Consider the following 18976-nt stretch of genomic DNA (forward strand, 5'->3'; position numbering starts at 1 on the left):
CGTTCCCCATAAAACCAACACGAAGGAAGTTTCCAGTGCAACTTTTTGGTCTTCCTGAGTCTGGTAGTTTTTTAAAGACTCTTCCAAAAACCCCAAAATGGCCATTTGCACCACCTGCCAGGCCAGCATGAGCAGGGGTGGCAAAACGCCCAGCCTGACCACCACCAGCATGATCAGGCACATGGCAGCAATGCACCCGACTTTGTGGGCCGAACCCCAGGGTCCAGGAAAAGTGTCTGCGGGTGGCACCATTTCTTCTTCATGCAAGCCAATCCCCTGTCCATGGTGCATGCGAAAACGCCTCCTTCTCTGCACCTGTCATTGCAAACTCTCGAGTAGCAGCATCAGGAAGCAAGTCCATGTCCTTGTACCAGCGCAGCGTTCAGTTGTCCATACTCCAGTCCTTGGAACGCAAGCGCAAATATGCAGCCAACGCCCCACAGGCCTCACTACTAAATTCTCACATTTCACGACTGCTTGCCCTCGAAATGTTGCTTTTTTGGCTGGTGAAGATGGAAGAATTCCGCAACATGATGGCAGCGGCCGTCCCTCGGTACTCGGTCCCCAGCCACCACTATTTCTCCCGGTGTGCCATCCCCGCATTACACAAGCCCGTGTCCCAAAACATTAGCCGTGATCTCAACAACGCAGTTACCGGTAAAGTCCACCTAACCATGGACACATGGACAAGTGCTTGTAGGCAGGGAAGGTATATCTCGCTGATGGCACACTGGGTTAACATAGTGGAAGCCGAGACCCAGTCTGACTTTGGGATGGAACACGTCCTCCCGACGACAAGGAATGAGGGCCCTAGGTCAATCAGGGTTGCCCCAATGGTCTACAGCTCCTGCACCTCCTCCTCCTCAGCCTCCTCCTCCTCTTCAGCCTCCAGCTCCGAAATGACCACATCAGTCACAAGCTGGAAGCACTGCAGCACTGCCTCGGCCAATCGGCAACAGGCTGTGCTGAAGCTAATATGCTTAGCTGAAAAACCGCACAATGCTGAAGAGTTGTGGACAGCTCGGAAAGAGCAGGCAGATCTGTGGCTCACACCGCTGAACCTACAGACCGGCATGGTCGTGTGTGACAATGGCCGGAACCTGGTGGCGGCTTTGAGGTGAGGCGAGCTCACACACGTACCATGCCTGGCCCATGTGCTTAACCTCGTGGTTCAGCTGTTACTCAAATCCTACCTGGAGCTGCCAGATATGCATGTTAAAGTACGCCGCCTGTGTGCCCATTTTAGAAAGTCAGCTACTGCATCCGCCGCCCTTGCCGTACTTCAGCAGCGTTTGCAGCTTCCGGCTCAGAGACTGTTGTGTGATGTCCCCACGCATTGGAACTCTACACTGCAGATGTTGGGAAGGATTTGTGAGTAGAAGAGGGCAGGTTCTTGAGTACCAGCATCAGCAAGGCCATCGGTATTTAGTACAGACTCCACACATAAGACCTCAGGAGTGGACTTGGATGTCAGACATATGTACCATCCTCCAAAACTTTGAGGACTCCACCAAGATGGTGAGCGGCGATGATACCATAATAAGCATCACCATCCCACTTCTCTGTCTTCAGAATTACTCTCTGCTCACAATCAAAGAGGATGCATTGCAGGCGGACCATGATGAGATGGAGCAAGGAACCATACAGGGTAATTACACACAGCCAAGCCAAATCTTATCACAACGTGGATTGGGTGACAATGAGGAAGAGGAGGAGGAGGAGGAGGAAGGACAGAAGCTAGTTTCATGCACTATAGACAGTACTACCTGCACAGCTGTCATACCGTCGGTACAGCATGTAAGGCCAGAGGACAGAGAGGAGGAGGAGAGCATGGTCAGTCATCCTCTTGGTGAGGACACAGAAGTCTTGCCTGTTAGTAGTCAGGCACGCATGGCTGAGTTTATGTTACGCTTCCTTTCCCATGACCCTCGCGCTCTCAAAATTTTGGGTGACAGTCATTACTGGTTTGTGACACTTCTAGACCCACGCTACAAGGAGAATTTTCTATCTCTTATTCCTGATGTTGACCGGTCTGCAAAAATGGGGCTGTAACAGAAGGCCCTTGTTGCGGAATTATTAAAGAAATTTCCATCTGAAAAAGCTGGCGGCAGAGGACACACTTCGCTTGACAAACAAGGAGTACAGGCGAGAGAGACACAACTTCAATCCAGCAGAGGCAGGGGAACACTGTCAAAGTTGTGGGAGAGTTATCTCAGACCCTCCCATCGCACAGGGCCTGAGGCGCTGGGTACTCTCACAAGGAGTGCAAAGTTTGAGAAGAAGCTGAGGGAGTACCTTGCCGACCATCCCAACGTCCTCCGTGATTCCTCTGTGCCTTATAATTATTGGGTATCCAAGCTGGATACGTAGAATGAACTGGCTGTCTATGCCTTGGAGGTCCTGGCCTGCCCTGCCGCCAGCGTTTTATCAGAGAGGCTTTTTAGTGCCGCTGGGGAATTATAACTGATAAGCGCATCCGCCTGCGAACTGAAAATGCTGACAGGCTGACTCTTATGAAAATGTACAAGGGCTGGATTGGGCCAGACTTCTCAACACCACTGAATGATAGCAGCGTAACATAAACTCAAATCCAGTGTCTTTTCTTTGGAGGTGTATTCCCATGCACGTTTTCACACCCACTGATTTTGGCTCTTTGCTCTTGTCCTCCTCTTTCTCCTTATCTTCCACCACCATATCACCAGGGTGACCGAGGTTCGTGATGCAACACCCACATAATTTTTTTAACGGGTGTTTATGATGCCCGTATAAAAAAATTTTTATACAGTATGTTCATGTATACTCCCCCAGGGGTAAATGTTTGTCAGATCATATACTTAGTGCATGGGCATTGCAAGTATAGAAGGCCCCCTTCTTTCTAATGGGAACATTTTTTAATGAGGCTCTCCTCCATGTCTCTTCCAAGGGTCATTGAAGTGCCTCCAAATTTTTGGCAGCCTTGCATACACTGCATAGGCCAACACTAGGGGAGACTCTCTCCTTTCTAATGTGAATTTGTCATTACTGTGACCCTGCTCTGTGTGTCTTTAAAGTCTTAGTGGGGTTTTTCCTAAAATTGGTCAGTCGTTGGACTCAATGCATACACTATAATTGTATAGCAAACCCTCTCCTTTCTAATGGGAACATGTCGTACCTTGTTACTGTGGCCCTGCTCTATGTGTCTTTAAATTCTTAGTGGGGTTTTTCCTAAAATTGGTAAGCCGTTGGACTCACTGCATACCCTTTAAATGTATAGCAGACCCTCTCCTTTCTAATGGGAACATGTCGTATTTGTCGTTACTGTGGCCCTGCTCTGTGTTTCTTTAAATTCTTTGTGGGATTTTTCCTAAAATTGGTCAGCCATTGGACTCACTGCATACCCTATAACTGTATAGCAGACCCTCTCCTTTCTTATGTGAGTTTGTGATTCCTTTGGCCCTGCTCTATGAGTCTTTAATTTATTATCGGAATTTTTCCTAAAATTGGTCACCCGTTGGACTCACTGCATACCTTATAACTGTATAGCAGACCCTCTCCTTTCTAATGGGAACATGTCGTATTTGTCGTTACTGTGGCCCTGCTCTGTGTTTCTTTAAATTCTTTGTAGGATTTTTCCTAAAATTGGTCAGCCATTGGACTCACTGCATACCCTATAACTGTATAGCAGACCCTATCCTTTCTAATGGTAGCGTGTTGTACCTTGTTACTTTGGCCCTGCTCTGTGTCTTTTTAAATTCTTAGTGGGGTTTTTCCTAAAATTGGTCAGCCGTTGGACTCACTGCTTACCCTATAACTGTATAGCAGACCCTCTCCTTTCTAATGTGAATTTGTCGTTACTATGGCCCTGCTCTATCTATCTTTAATTTGTTATCGGGGCTTTTCCTAAATTTGGTCAGCCGTTGGATTCACTGCATACCCTGTAACTGTATAGCAGACCCTCTCCTTTCTAATGGGAACATGTCGTACCTTGTTACTGTGGCCCTGCTCCTTTTGTCTTTAAATTCTTAGTGGGGTTTTTGCTAAAATTGGTCAGCCGTTAGACTCTCTGCATACCCTATAACTGTATAGCAGACTTTCTCCTTTCTAAATGGAATTTGTCGTTACTGTTGCCCTTCTCTATGTGTCTTTAAATTCTTAGTGGGGTTTTTCCCAAATTTTGCCAGCCCTTGCAGTCACAGCATGGGAATTACCACCCGCTCCTTTATTATAGGAACATTTTTTAAACTGAGACCCTCCTCTATGCCTCTTCAAAGGGTTATTGAGTTGCGTACAAATTTTTGGTAGCCCTTGCAGTCACTGGATACGCAATAACAGTATAGGAGACCCACTTGCTAATAATGGGAACAACAAATCATACCAAGATGATGGCTCTCTAACAATAGCGAGGGCCGACTGTTGGCCTATTAATAATAGTAAGGGCCGTCTGTTGGCCCTATAAAAACAGGCTTTATGACTTTCAGAGTCCCCCCATCATAATTAAAACAGGATGTGTCTGATGATGTGTCACACACCACAATGCCAGATAAGGTTGCAAAATGTTAAAATGACATTTCCTTGTAAATGCATTTTTCTTAAAAAATTACGTAAAAAACACAAAACAATAGGATCTTTCTTTAGTATAAAAAACAGCGTCACAAATTTAACCTAAATGTAATCACATTGTTCAGCTCATGCACCTCCTTCTCCATCTCTGAAATGACTACATCAGTCACAAGCTGACAGCACTGCAGCACTGCCTTGGCCAAGCGGCAACAGGCTGTGCTTAATGCTTAATTGACAAACCGCCCAGCGCTGCAGATTTGTTGAAAGCTATAACACAGCAGCCTGATCTGTGGCTTTCACCACTGAACATACAGCCAGGCATGGTCGTGTGTGACAATGGACAGAACCTGGTGATGGAGAAATGACAGTCGGGGTAGATACGGTTTCCCTCTATGCCAGTCCTTTCACCGAGCTAAAGAATATGGCTGTGGTGAAATACAACTTCCACTGAGAAGCTGTTTCAGATTGAAAAACATTGTGCCCACCAGAGGATGTGATTCTGAGGGCTAACTTTTCTCACCCGCTCAAGAGCCCCTAGCAGCTGCAAAGTTAGCGCTATCATGAACTCTCCTGAGGTAGAAGCCAAGGCACACCAGAGGATTCTTTGGTGGGACCGTCCAGCCCTGCTGAGAAGCAGTCCTTGCTAATAAAAGTGTGTGTGATGGTTCCTGGACACTCTATTTTTACTGAGGAGGGAACACACGCAAACACGGGGAGAGCATATAAAGGCCTTGCAGATGTTTTCATTGCTGGGATTTGAACCCAGGATCCCAGCATTGCAAGGCTTCAGTGCTAACCACTGATCCAATATGCTGCAATTCACCCTCTAATATCTAACAGGCTGGAGAAACTTGCACGTACTGCCACTCTATCTTCAGCTCCTTTGTGAGAAAATGCATTTGGGCAACCACTCAGTCTACCAAATAAAATTCCAGAGAAGGAAATTGGGGATGGCTTCGCTACTGGTACTGGCGGCAGTGCTAACACAATGGTGTTGTACCATAGTTTGCTGTAAATATTCCAGGCTGGTAGGAGGCAAGCAAATTCTCACAGAAAAGTACCAGCAGTAATGTTCTGGCCACATTTCAAGTGCAAGCCGCTTTGGAGGACTTCCTGGGAAAAATGACACGCAGGGTAGATACGGTTTCCCTCTATGCCAGTCCTTTCACCGAGCTAAATACAACTCTTAGCAAAAAAAGTTGTGGACAGGCTCCATACCGTCCCTGGCCACATTCACCTGTCCACGTGTTTGTGGTTAGGCGGTCCTTCCACTGGGGGGGGGCACGGGTAATGTTGTGGGACCCATGCTTGTGGAAGGCGGAGGCGATTCCTGGAGAAATACTGGTGGCTGGGGACCAAGAATGGACACCCAGCCTCCACCGGCATGAGGTTATGAAAGGCTTCAGCCTCTATGAGCCTAAAAGCCACATTTCAAGTGAAAGCAGCTTTAGAGGACTTCCTAGGAGAAATGACAGCTGGGCAGATATGGTTTCTCAAGTCCTTTCAGCAAGCTAAAGATTATGGCTGTGGAGAAATACAACTCAACAAAAAAAGCTGTGGACTGCCTCCGTACCGTCCCTGGCCACATTCACCTGTCCACGTGTTTGTGGTTAGGCGGTCCTTCCCAGTAAGTGCACTGGGGAGGGGATGGGTAATGTTGTGGGACCCGTGCTTGTGGCGGCGGCGACACCGGGAGAAACAGTGGTGGCTAGGGACTGAGTATGGACACCTGGCTGCCGCCGGCATAAGGTTATGAAAAGCTTCTGCCTCCATTAGCCGAAAAGGCCACACTTCAAGTGCAAGCAGCTGTCAAAAAATTGGCAGTATAGTATTGCAGCATGTGGGTGTGTGGCTGGCTGGCTGCATGCTTGCGCTTGCATTCAAAGGAATGGGGTAGGGACAAGTGAATGTTGCAGTGGGATAAGGACATGGATGGTGATTGTTGCAAGTCTGCAAAGACAAATGCATGGCGGGAGGCATCTTCGAATGCGCCAAGGATCACTTATGATGGGCACACTTTTACGCAGTGACCTGGGAGTCAGAAATGCTTCTTGAGGTCTTCCCCATGCTGTTCCCATGTCTTTTCAGCACTGTATGCTTGTGTCTGATAATGTGTCACACACCACATGGCCAGATAAGGTTGTAAAATGTTAAAATGACATTTCCCAGTGAATGCATTTGTTACGGTTGAAAGCAATGCAAAAGTGAAAAAAAGCATCAAAAATGCTACATGTGAACATAGCCCAAGGTGTGGAGGAGTATTTTTGGTTTTGGTTATTTATTTTGCCTTATATCCAAGTCAATACCCTGGAAAGGATGCTCCTTAACATATTTCCCAGGAAAATCCATTATGGTTATGTTTTTGTATGCTTTATTGTGAGTCCGCAAAAGTGGCATAATACCTCTCACAACGTTGTTGACAGCAGTGACCTGGGAGTCAGAGTTGCTTCCAGGGGTCTTCCCCATGCTGTCCCCACGTCATTTGAGCTCTGTTCCTGTCGATTTGGGCAATTTTTAGGCTCTCTGCAGACAGCCGGAAAATTGCTCGAGTTTCCCATAGACTTACATTGGGCTCATTGCTTGCGTCGAGCTCCCGAGTATTCCAATTTGTTGGACCCGAGCAATGAGTACCCGAGCAATTTAGTGCTCGCTCATCATTAGCCATGACATCATAATTTGGAAATCAATTTTTTTTTCTTTTCAAAGTATGTTTTGGACAACTTGGCCAAAATTACACGTATCAGTTTTTGAGGCACTTTTTTAAGCCAAGGACATGAGAAGATACCAAAGACAGAGAGATACTGTATCTGTCTCTTCTTTAGGGCATGTGCAGATGTCATCTTATAGATGCCAGCTTATTCACTCATTTTTTGCTGTAAGAAGAAACTTTAAGAAAACACCAGTGATTTTTTCATGAAGCATCTTTTTCGCCATCCTTTATATTGTTTTATTGGCAGCTTTACCACCATCATTATTTTTTGACAGTGTTTATGATGTAGTGATTGGCTTCCAAATTAAAGCCACCAGAAATATGACCAGGTCACTTTTTTTCCGCCTCATCATGGCTTTTGAAGCCTGAAGTGGTTAAAAGAAGCTCAAAAAGATGGAACATGTGCTGAGCAAGTTGTTATGGCATTGTAGCGCATATGTTCATTCTTTCGTTACTTTAGCACTCTTTCAGGCAGGTACCTAACCTTGTAGTGATAATCTCCTCCTGATAAAATACTGATTTTATTGAAACAGCAACACACAGCTCAGTAAGGGAGAAGGGAAACATTACTGGAATCAGCCCCTACATCATGGTGCTCTGAGATTACATGGCAAATACCTGCTAACAAATTCCCTTTAAGGCCTTGGCCACACAGATTTTTTGGGAGGCAATTAATTAAAGTGCAAACATCTGTCAATGAATTCATGTAGCTTCATTCTCCAGCAGGACTTGGTCCCTGTCCACAGAGTCAAAAGTACCAATACCTGTTTGACACACAACAGTATCACTGTGCTTGATTTGCAGCAAACTAACCTGACCTTAACCCCATAGAGAATCTATTATAGAGAATCTATGGGGTATTGTCAAGAGGAAGATGAGAGACACCAGACCCAACAATGCAGACGAGCTGAAGGCGGCTATCAAAGCCACCTGGGCTTCCATAACACCTCAGCAGTGCCACAGGCTGATCGCCTCCATGCCACATTGCTGCATTGATGCAGTAATTGATACAAAAGAAGCACGAGCAAGTATTGAGGGCATTTACTTAACATACATTTCAGTAGGACAATATTTCAGATACTAAAATCATTTTTCAAGCTGTTGTTATAAAGTATTCTAATTTACTGAGATAATGACTTTTGTGTTTTTATTGGCTGTAAGCCATAATCATCAACATTAACAGAAATAAACACGTGAAATAGATCCCTCTGTGTGTAATGACTCTATATAATAGATCCCTCTGTGTGTAATGACTCTATATAATAGATCCCTCTGTGTGTAATGACTCTATATAATAGATCCCTCTGTGTGTAATGACTCTATATAATAGATACCTCTGTGTGTAATGACTCTATATAATAGATCCCTCTGTGTGTAATGACTCTATATAATAGATCCCTGTGTGTAATGACTCTATATAATAGATCCCTCTGTGTGTAATGACTCTATATAATAGATCCCTCTGTGTGTAATGACTCTATATAATATAGGAGTTTCACTTTTTGTATTGAAGAACTGAAATAAATTAATTTTTTGGTGATATTCTAATTTAGTAAGATGCACCTGTACATGCAGCAATGATTGACCAGATTGATCAATCAGTTTTGGGACTTTTACCATTTATATTTGAGTCTTGGACACGTCTGTCCACTTTTACAAAAGTGGTAGATTTTGGGCTGGAACATGGTAAAGTCAATTTGACAAATTTATCATAATTTAAGCCAAAGAAGTTGCCTAAATTACACCAGAAATGTACTGATTGGAGTAATATTTCTGGTGGAAGGCAGCACACAGCAGTTGTAAGATGCTCCAAATTGATTAAGATTAGTGATGAGCGAGAATGTTCTGTTAACCCCTTCGACAAGCATGCTCTGGCGAACACCGAGTATCTTTAGCGTGCTCAGGTGTTATGTTTCAGTCTCTCTGTGTCCATGTTTTTCGACTGTTTGACAGCTTTAATACATGTGAGGAATGCCTAAGAAACAGACATTCCTCACATTTTTTAAAACTGTCAAACAGTCGCAAATCATGGACACAGACAGAGACTGAAACATAACACCCGAGCACGCTAAAGATACTCGATGATCGCCCGAGCATGTTCGCCGAAAGTGTTGACAGAACATAATCGCTCATCACTAATTAAGATTCATGTATCTATTAATTTTGCACATCTTAGGGCTCATTCAGGCATCCGATTATTCCAAGTACAAAGAAAAAACGAGCCGATTATTCTGATCAGACTTTGGTCAGACATTGATCTGAGTGTCATCCATTTTTCTCATATTTGGGGAAATAAAAAAAAAACGGTTTTTCCAACTTCTTCATTCTGACATGAAAATCCGTGAAAATCGGACCGTGCTTGGATGTCATCTGAATGCAATCCATTTTTCAAGGACCCATTAACTTGCATTTCCGGTTTTTATCCGACCCTAGGATCATAATCAGACATGCCTTCTCGACATGACTGGCCTCATTGACCATCACAGTTATGAATGCTATCTATGAAACCACGGATAGCAGTCATACGAGAAGACGGATGTGTGAATGAGGCCTTAATTAAACTCACACTTCATTAAGACTGTTGTACAAAATGCCAGTGTTAAAGAATCTAATCCAAGATATTTAAAGAAAAACTACTTATAAAAATGCAGGCTTATGTAAGCGATCAGTGTTTAAAATAAACTTTGTAATAATTGTTTTGTTATTCTACTGAATTTTAAACAGATGAATTTGCGCATTATGTTCAATTATTTCCCAATTGCATGTTTCACCTTGGCGGATACATATGTTCTATAGGGAAATTAGCTTGCTTTAAGCTCATGTCTTCTGTCTTATTAGAGGCTGGAGACCAGTATCACACTTGCAAATAAAAAATAATTGTAAATGTTCTTTTTATATGAACATTTAATTACATTCTTAGAATTGTGTTAATAAATCCCAAGAAACATCATCATTACCACTGATATCATAGTTATTTCTTCACAGACCAAAACCTTATATTAAAATGCATATACTTTTTTGTTACTTCATAGTAGAGCTAGATTACTAAGTGATCTGAATTGTTATATGTCAATTAAAATTATTAGCAAAATTTACAAACTTTCTGCAGTTTGTAATAAACCGATGAACCAAGAACAATGTAAAAAGATGAACAAATATATGGATTTGCTTTACCAAATTCACCACAAAATGCCACTTTTACTGTCTCTACTGCAGTCTCAAAATTATTAACCCCCTCATGATAACCTGCTTTAGTACTTAGAAGAGCACCTCTAGATGTGATGACCTGTTTCACCTTTGGCTGTTATAACCTGCTGCAAACATGATGCATAGGCTTCTGAAATCATTCCTGAGGAATCTTAGCCCATTCATTAGAGAATGGCAATTTTTTTTTGAGTGTGTCATGAACATTACGCGCTCGTGACATGTAAATGTGATGCAACTTTAAAGGGATGACTCCACTTCTCACGATAACTTGTCCAACCACCTATTGCAACCGGCTCAGTTCACACATCCACACTACACTTTTTGCTGCCACCACTCACCAGTTTAATAGGCCAACAAGACCCCTGCACTGGGTCATACACTAGTCCATCTGCCAGTCGACTTTCCCAAGCACCTGATAGGTATTTGTCTTGCATTCTGGCAAACACAGGTAACACAACCAAGCTACAAAAGATGCAATAATAAAAGTCATATATACAATAAAAGGAATAAAATACAGATACATCTTATGGATTTGAATCTGTGAGTGCTTCTGGTGGAGGAGATCGCTGCGGGAAATATGAACAGATCTGCAATGCATGTTGCCTCCCCTGTGGTCTGGCACTGATATGCTGTAGATAAGATATTATATAAATAGTCTCAGCAAACCAATCACCCCGTGGTATAGGCATGATATAAAAGCAAACCCATACAACCACCCACTGTGTACATTAAGGTACAGTACAGACCAAAAGTTTGGACACACCTTCTCATTTAAAGATTTTTCTGTATTTTCATGACTTTGAAGATTGTAAATTCACACTGAAGGCATCAAAACTATGAATTAACACATGTGGAAATATATACTTAACAAAAAAGTGTGAAACAACTGAAAATATGTCTTATATTCTAGGTTCTTCAAAGTAGCCATCATTTGCTTTGATGACTGCTTTGCACACTCGTGGCATTCTCTTGATGAGCTTTAAGAGGTAGTCACCGGAAATGGTTTTCACTTCACAGGTGTGCCCTGTCAGGTTTAATAAGTGGGATTTCTTGCCTTATAAGTGGGGTTGGGACCATCAGTTGTGTTGTGCAGAAGTCTAGTGGAAACACAGCTGATAGTCCTAGTGAATAGACTGTTAGAATTTGTATTATGTCAAGAAAAAAGCAGCTAATTAAAGAAAACCGAGTGGCCATTATTACTTTAAGAAATGAAGGTCAGTCAGTGCGAAAAATTGGGAAAACTTTGAAAGTGTCCCCAAGTGCAGTTGCAAAAACCATCAAGCGCTACAAAGTATCTGGCTCACATGAGGACCTCCCCAGGAAAGGAAGACCAAGAGTCACCTCTGCTTCTGAGGATAAGTTTAACCAAGTCACGAGCCTCAGAAATCGCAGGTTAACAGCAGCTCAGATTAGAGACCAGGTCAATGCAACACAGAGTTCAAGCAGCAGACACATCTCTTCAACAACTGTTAAGAGGAGACTTTGTGCAACAGGCCTTCATGGTAAACTAGCTGCTAGGAAACCACTGCTAAGGACAGGCAACAAGCAGAAGAGACTTGTTTGGGCTAAAGAACACAAGGAATGGACATTAGACCAGTGGAAATCTGTGCTTTGGTCTGATGAGTCCAAATTTGAGATCTTTGGTTCCAACCACCGTGTCTTTGTGCGACACAGAAAAGGTGAACACATGGACTCTACATACCTGGTTCTCACCGTGAAGCATGGAGGAGGAGGTGTGATGGTGTGGGGGTGCTTTGCTGGAGACACTGTTGGGGATTTATTCAGAATTGAAGGCATACTGAACCAGCATGGCTACCACAGCATCTTCCAGCGGCATGCTATTCCATCTGGTTTGCGTTTAGTTGGACCATGATTTATTTTTCAATGACCCCAAACACTTACACAGGCTGTGTAAGGGCTATTAGACCAAGAAGGAGACTGATGGGGTGCTACGCCAGATGACTTGTCCTCCACAGTCACCAGACCTGAACCCAATCGAGATGGTTTGGGGTGATCTGGACCGCAGAGTGAAGGAAAAAGGGCCAACAAGTGCTAAGCATCTCTGGGAACTCCTTCAAGATTGTTGGAAGACCATTTCCGGTTACTCCCTCTTGAAGCTCATCAAGAGAATGCCAAGAGTGTGCAAAGCAGTCATCAAAGCAAAAGGTGGCTACTTTGAAGAACCTAGAATATAAGACATATTTTCAGTTGTTTCACACTTTTTTGCTAACTATATAATTACACATGTGTTAATTCATAGTTTTGATGCCTTCAGTGTGAATGTACAATTTTCATAGTCATGAAAATACAGAAAAATCTTTAACTGAGAAGATGTGTCCAAACTTTTGGTCTGTACTGTATGTCTGAACACTGAATACATGAAGTTTGAACTGTAATACTGCTCTTTAGGCAATACATTTGTAGCGCACAAATTGATCAAATTGTATGAGCCCGTCTGCCGGCAAAAAGACGATCTATTCAGATGTGAATCTACTTTATCAGACTTATCTCTCCTTGGTTTAGAGCTACAAATTTGAAAAGGAAGGTAGTAGGGATGAGCTCACTCATGAAAGTTCAGGTTCTGGTACCCAACCCAAACTTTATTCCAAAGTTTGTTTCGGTGCCAGAACTGTACCTGAACTTGAACCTGAACCCAAGCCCCATTAAAAATAATGAGGACCCAAACTTTTAATCTTGAAATAAATCTCTCTCTCTTCCATTGGAACTCCGAACATTGAACAGACTTCCAGGTGAAGTCCATGTTAATAGTTTAGCACCGGACACTAACTGTCCGGTACAGACCCAGAACTTTTAAGTTCGGGTCCGCTCATCTCTAGTAGTTAGCTTAATTTAAAGGCAGCTTTAACAGATGAGAGGAGTGCTCAGCCACATATGGAGGCAACCACTATAAAAAACAAAATTGACAAGCAATTTGTGGTAAAATAAAACCAATATGTACTATGTGCTCTGAATGTTGTACAACAGAATACAAAGAAACCAAATATTTTCTGCCAGATGCCTCACATCATATTCTCTCCCTGTCTGAAAATGAATCTTTTAAAACTGAATGTCTTATATTTCCACCATCTATAAACTTACTTAAACCTATTGTATGCTTCTTAGCGTTTTGTACTTCTATAACTCCAGAGCAGCATTCACGGTTTTAAAGGCTTATTTTCAATTTAGACATTTCCTTTGCTAGATATATTCATATTCAATCATTTGCATAAACTACACCTACACCTGAAAAACATCTCCATAATCCACCCATTTCCTGCTTTGAGTTGAATTAAAACCTTTATTTTTGCCCTCATTCATTCTAATCATCTCATGACTAGTGATGAGCAAGCACTAAAATGCTCGGGTGCTCGAAGCTCAGGTCAAGCACATTGGAATACTCGGGTGCTCGACCCGAGCAACGAGCCCAATGTAAGTCCATGGGAAGCTCGAGCATTTTTCTGGCACCCCCCCCCCCCAGGGGTCTGAAGAAGGTCAAAAATAGCCCAAATTGATGGGAACAATGCTCAATTAAAAGTCAGGCAGGCAGAATATATAGGCAGACAGGCAGGCAGGTATATAGGAGGGTGCATGAAAAACATAGCAGGGCACTTGGAACACACTAGTGCCCTCAGATTTTCATGCACCCGTCTCCTTAAAAAGCCGGCCGGCAATTCATCAGCAGCGTACACCAGTACCAAACAATTTAGAACCGAAAGAATAGAGCATCACACATAGATTAGATACATAGAAACATGTCAGTCACATATATAATAAGTTCAGTGACACTGTTGGTTACTGTACTTGTCATTTAGTGTTAAAATAAAGGATTTATAAAAAAAAAATTGGCGTGTAGTTCCCCATAATTTTAGTCTTCAGCGGAGGTTAAGCAGACGGATGGGGCAGAAGTTTGACGCCTGGGAAGGGGCTAATACCCACAGAGCTTCCCAGGCTACTAATATCAGCCTTTACTAGCTATTAAAATGGGGGACCCAAAAAAAAAAGATGTGGGGTCCCCCCTATTTTAATAGCTAGCAAAGGCTAGGCAGACAGCTGGGGGCTGATATTAATAGCCCAGGAAGGGTGCCATGAATATTGGCCCCCTCCCAGGCTAGAAACACCAGCCATCAGCTGCGCCAGAAATGGCACATCCATAGGATGCGCCAATTCTGGCACTTAGCATCTCTCTTCCAGCTGAAGCCAATGATCTCCTGCAATAAAACTAAAATAATAAACCAACCTCATCCTTACCTTTCCATGGTTCCCAGGACGGCTCCAGCTCTGCTACATTGACATGACAGGCTGGATCGCAGCAGAACGTTGCCATCCAGCTTGCCATGCCGCAGACACTGAGAAGCTCCTCAGTGAAGCTCCTCAGTGTCTGGCTTTGACGGCATCCAGATGAGCCGAGTTCATGTCCAATGAACTCAGCTCACCTCATGCATGTCACTGACATCGTGGGAGAATTCTCCTGTGCATGCGGTGCCGGCAAACGACGTCACTGCTTGAGCAGGAGAATTCTCCCACGCTGGGACGGCATTGAGATGGCAGGCTGGATGGTAGCAGGTAGCATGCCGTCCTTCAGAGACACTGCGGAGCGCAGGCATGTTTGCGCTCTGCAGTGTCTCTGAAGGATGACAAGTTGGATGGCAGCATTCTTCTACCATCCAGCCTACCATCTCAATGCAGTCCCAGCATGGGAGAATTCTCCTGCTCAAGGGGTGACGTCATTTGCCGGCACCACATGCGCAGGAGAATTCTCCCACGCTGTCAGTGATGTGCATGATGTGAGCTGAGTTCATTGGATATGAACATGGCTCATCTGGTTGCCATCACAGCTAGACACTGAGAAGTTTCACTGAGGAGCTTCTCAGTGTCTGCGGCATGGCAAGCTGGATGTCAGAGTTCTGCTGCGATCCAGCCTGTCATGTCAATGTAGCAGAGCTGAGCCCATCCTGGGAACCATGGAAAGGTAAGGATGAGGTTGGTTTATTATTTTAGTTTTATTGCAGGAGATCATTGGCTTCAGCTGGAATGGGTGTGATGGTAAGTAGAGTTTAATTTAGAACATTAAAGAACTGTGTCTTTATTTCAATTAAAGGACTTTATTCTGGGTGTTTGTGGTTTTTTTTAGCTTTCACTATGGGGTTAGTAATGGGGGTGTCTTATAGACGCCTCTCCATTACTAACCTGGGCCTGATGTCTGCTGGCATTATAAGCTGACATCAACCCCAACTCTATTACCCCACTACCACCGCTACAGAGCAGTGGGAAAAGCAAGGCTAAGTGCCAGAATTGGCGCATCCTATGGATGCGCCATTTCTGGGGCAGCTGATGGCAGGTGTTTCTCGCCTGGGAGGTGGCCAATATTCATGGCACCCTTCCTGGGCTATTAATATCAGCCCCCAGTTGTCTGCCTAGCCTTTGCTAGCTATTAAAATAGGGGGGGACCCTATTTCATTTTTTTTTTGGGTCCCCCATTTTAATAGCTAGTAAAGGCTAGGTATTCAGCTGGGGGCTGATAATAGTAGCCTGGGAAGCTCCGTGGGTATTAGCCCCTTCCCAGGCTTCAAACATCTGCCCCAGTCATCTGCTTAACCTGCGCTTGAGACTAAAATTATGGGGAACCCCACGCCAATTTTTTTTTAATAAATCCTTTATTTTAACACTAAATGACAAGTACAGTAACCAACACTGTCACTGTACTTATTATATATGTGACTGACATGTTTCTATCTATCTAATCTATGTGTGATGCTCTATTCTTTCTGTTCTAAATTGTCGGGTACCGGTGTATGCCACTAATGAATTGCCGGCTTTTCATGTTTCACTGTGAGCACTGTTCCCATCGATTTGGGCAATCACTGTAATGCCACAACCACCATGGCTGTGACACTACAGTGAGTGGCAGACAATCCCTGCATGATTGGTGCTCTAAATAGCGCCAAACATGCAGGATGGGGACCTGAGCTCCCGCCCGAGCATCACGCAAGTACTCGGCGAGCTCCGAGCATCTCGAGTACTGAGATGCTAGTGCGAGTACTGAGCAGTGGCGAGCATGCTCGCTTATCACTACTCATGACTAATCAAACTTTTTCTCTCTAAATTCTTTCATCTCCCCTATTTCTGCCCAGCAGCTACAACAGTACCTTTGCACTGTTCCAGTTTCTACACCGGTTACCCATTTATTTTAGAGTTCAATATAATGGCATGTAAATGTTTGGGCATCCCTGGTCAAAATTACAGTTAGGGTTCTTTCACACATCAGTATGTCTGGTACGTGTGGTGACAGTTTCCACACATACTGGAGACAATGGTACATGCAGACCCATTCAAATCCATGGGTCTGCGCAAATGTCAGTGTGTTTCCAAAGCTCGAGTGTCCGTGGTCAAAACACGCTGACATGTCAGTTTTTGTACACGCTGCATAGTCCGCAAAATTTCTCACTCTGAACACACAAGGATGACATCTGTGTGTCATCAGTGTGACACTTACTGGTGCCTGGGAATCAGTGTACAGTTAGCGCTGTTCCCAAGTGATGGGTGCTGAATGCTGCCCTCACCATTGTTCCTTGCTCGCACTGTGATCAGCACAAACAAGGGATAATGTTGGGAGTAGTAGTCTGCTCCCGCAGTGTCTATGTGTAAAAATGAGAATAAAATACTAAAATCCTTATACTTACCTGTCCAGAGATATCTCCAGCTGTAATCCTCTGACTGCTGATTCTGAGGACCAGGAAGAATGAGTCTCTCCAGCAATCGGGACCCTGCACTGAGTATGGCTTACTGAGTGTCAGGACACCACTCCTGAGCTCAGCACAGCTCTGGGGCCCGCATGCTGGAGAGGCTCATTCTTCCCAGTCCTTGGCGTCAGCGGACAGAAGATTACAGCAGAGGACACCTCAGGACAGTTGAGTGTAAGGATTTCATTACTTTATTCTTATTTTTACACATGGACCATGAGATAGCAGACTATTACTCCCAACATTGTCACTTGCTCATACTGATCACAGCGCGATCAAGGGTCAATTATGAGGGCAGCATTCAGCACCTGGTGTTTGGGAACAGTGCTAACTGTACACTGATTCGTCGGGGGCAGGTACGTGTGCACCTGATGCACACAGTTGCACACGGACACAGGGACATGGATATCTCCAGTACAGGTTTTTCAAATACCGGAAATATCCGGACATGTGAAACCAGCCTTATTGTGAACAATTAAGCAAGTCGAAGATGAAATGAGCTCTAAAAGGGCTAAATTTAAAGATGACACATTTACTTTGCATTTTAGGAAATAAAATATACTGTAATTTTTTACATTTTTAAAGTTGCATAAAGGAGAATGGGCCAGTGCAAAAGTTTGAGTACCCTGCATGGTTAGTACCTACTAGCACCCCCTTTTGCACATTTCAGAGCTTGTAAGCACTTTTTGTAGCCAGCCAAGAGTCTTTCAATTCTTGTTTCAGGGATTTTCATCCATTCTTCCTTGGAAAATTAGCCCTGTTCTGTGACATTCTTAGGTTTTCCTGCATGCACTGCTATTTTGAGGTCTAGCCATAGATTTTCAATGATGTTCAGATCAGTGGACTGTGAGGCCCTTTATAAAACCTTCAACTTGTGCCTTTTGAGTTACTCTATTGTGGATTTTGAAGTGTGTTTAGGATCATTATTAGTGTTGAGCGAGAATGCTCGACACTGCTCAGTACTCGCCCGAGCATCACGCTAATCGGGATGTTCGGCGAGCACCAAGCATTTCCGGGTTACTCGGGAAAGAGCTCGGGTCTCCGCCCTGCATGTTTGGTGCTCTTTACAGAGCCAATGAACATGCAGGAATTGCCAGCCAGTCACTGTAATGCCACAGCCATGTTGTTTGTGGGCGTTACAGTGATTGGCTGGCCGCACAGCGTCACCTCGAGTATTTAAAACCGGGCGCCGCCATCTTGGACACAGTCGCTCCAGATTAGACAGTGTAGGGACAGAGCTGCTGAGCTAGGGAGAGATTTATCCTGCGAAATAGTTAGTGTAGGGTCTGTAAAGACTGCCAGATCAAACAAACTGTCCTTCTCAGGATTAATATCCATCCCAGATATCAGGCAGACAGGCAGGCTGTATAGGAGATGCAGTGGTTATACCAGCAAACGCTGCATTACAGTACAGTGTGCTCCTGTTTCTGAAATTGCTGGACTTAGCTCCAGGTCTCGGGGCAAGGAAAAATCCTTTTTTTTTCATCTAAATGCTCTTTTTTTTTCCCTCATTCACACTGAACAAATACCCGTCTTATTAACCTATTGGTGAACCCCCCCCAAAAAAAAAAGTGTGTCTCTGATTTTTCAGACACAAATATATCTGTTGAAAAGAGTCTGGTATAGGCCACAGAAACAGAAGTGTGGTTTTGCAGTTTCACTGGTGAAATCTCTGTAATATCCAGTTTTGTGCCTTTTGTATCTAAAAAAAAACAGTTTGAGTGTGTCGCTCTCTGTTCAGCCGCAAATATATCTATTTAAAAAAGTCTGGTATACACCA

This window comes from Phyllobates terribilis, unplaced genomic scaffold (assembly GCF_046119375.1).
Source record: "Phyllobates terribilis strain yellow unplaced genomic scaffold, ASM4611937v1 Scaffold_33__1_contigs__length_13283291, whole genome shotgun sequence".
Classification (NCBI taxonomy): domain Eukaryota; kingdom Metazoa; phylum Chordata; class Amphibia; order Anura; family Dendrobatidae; genus Phyllobates; species Phyllobates terribilis.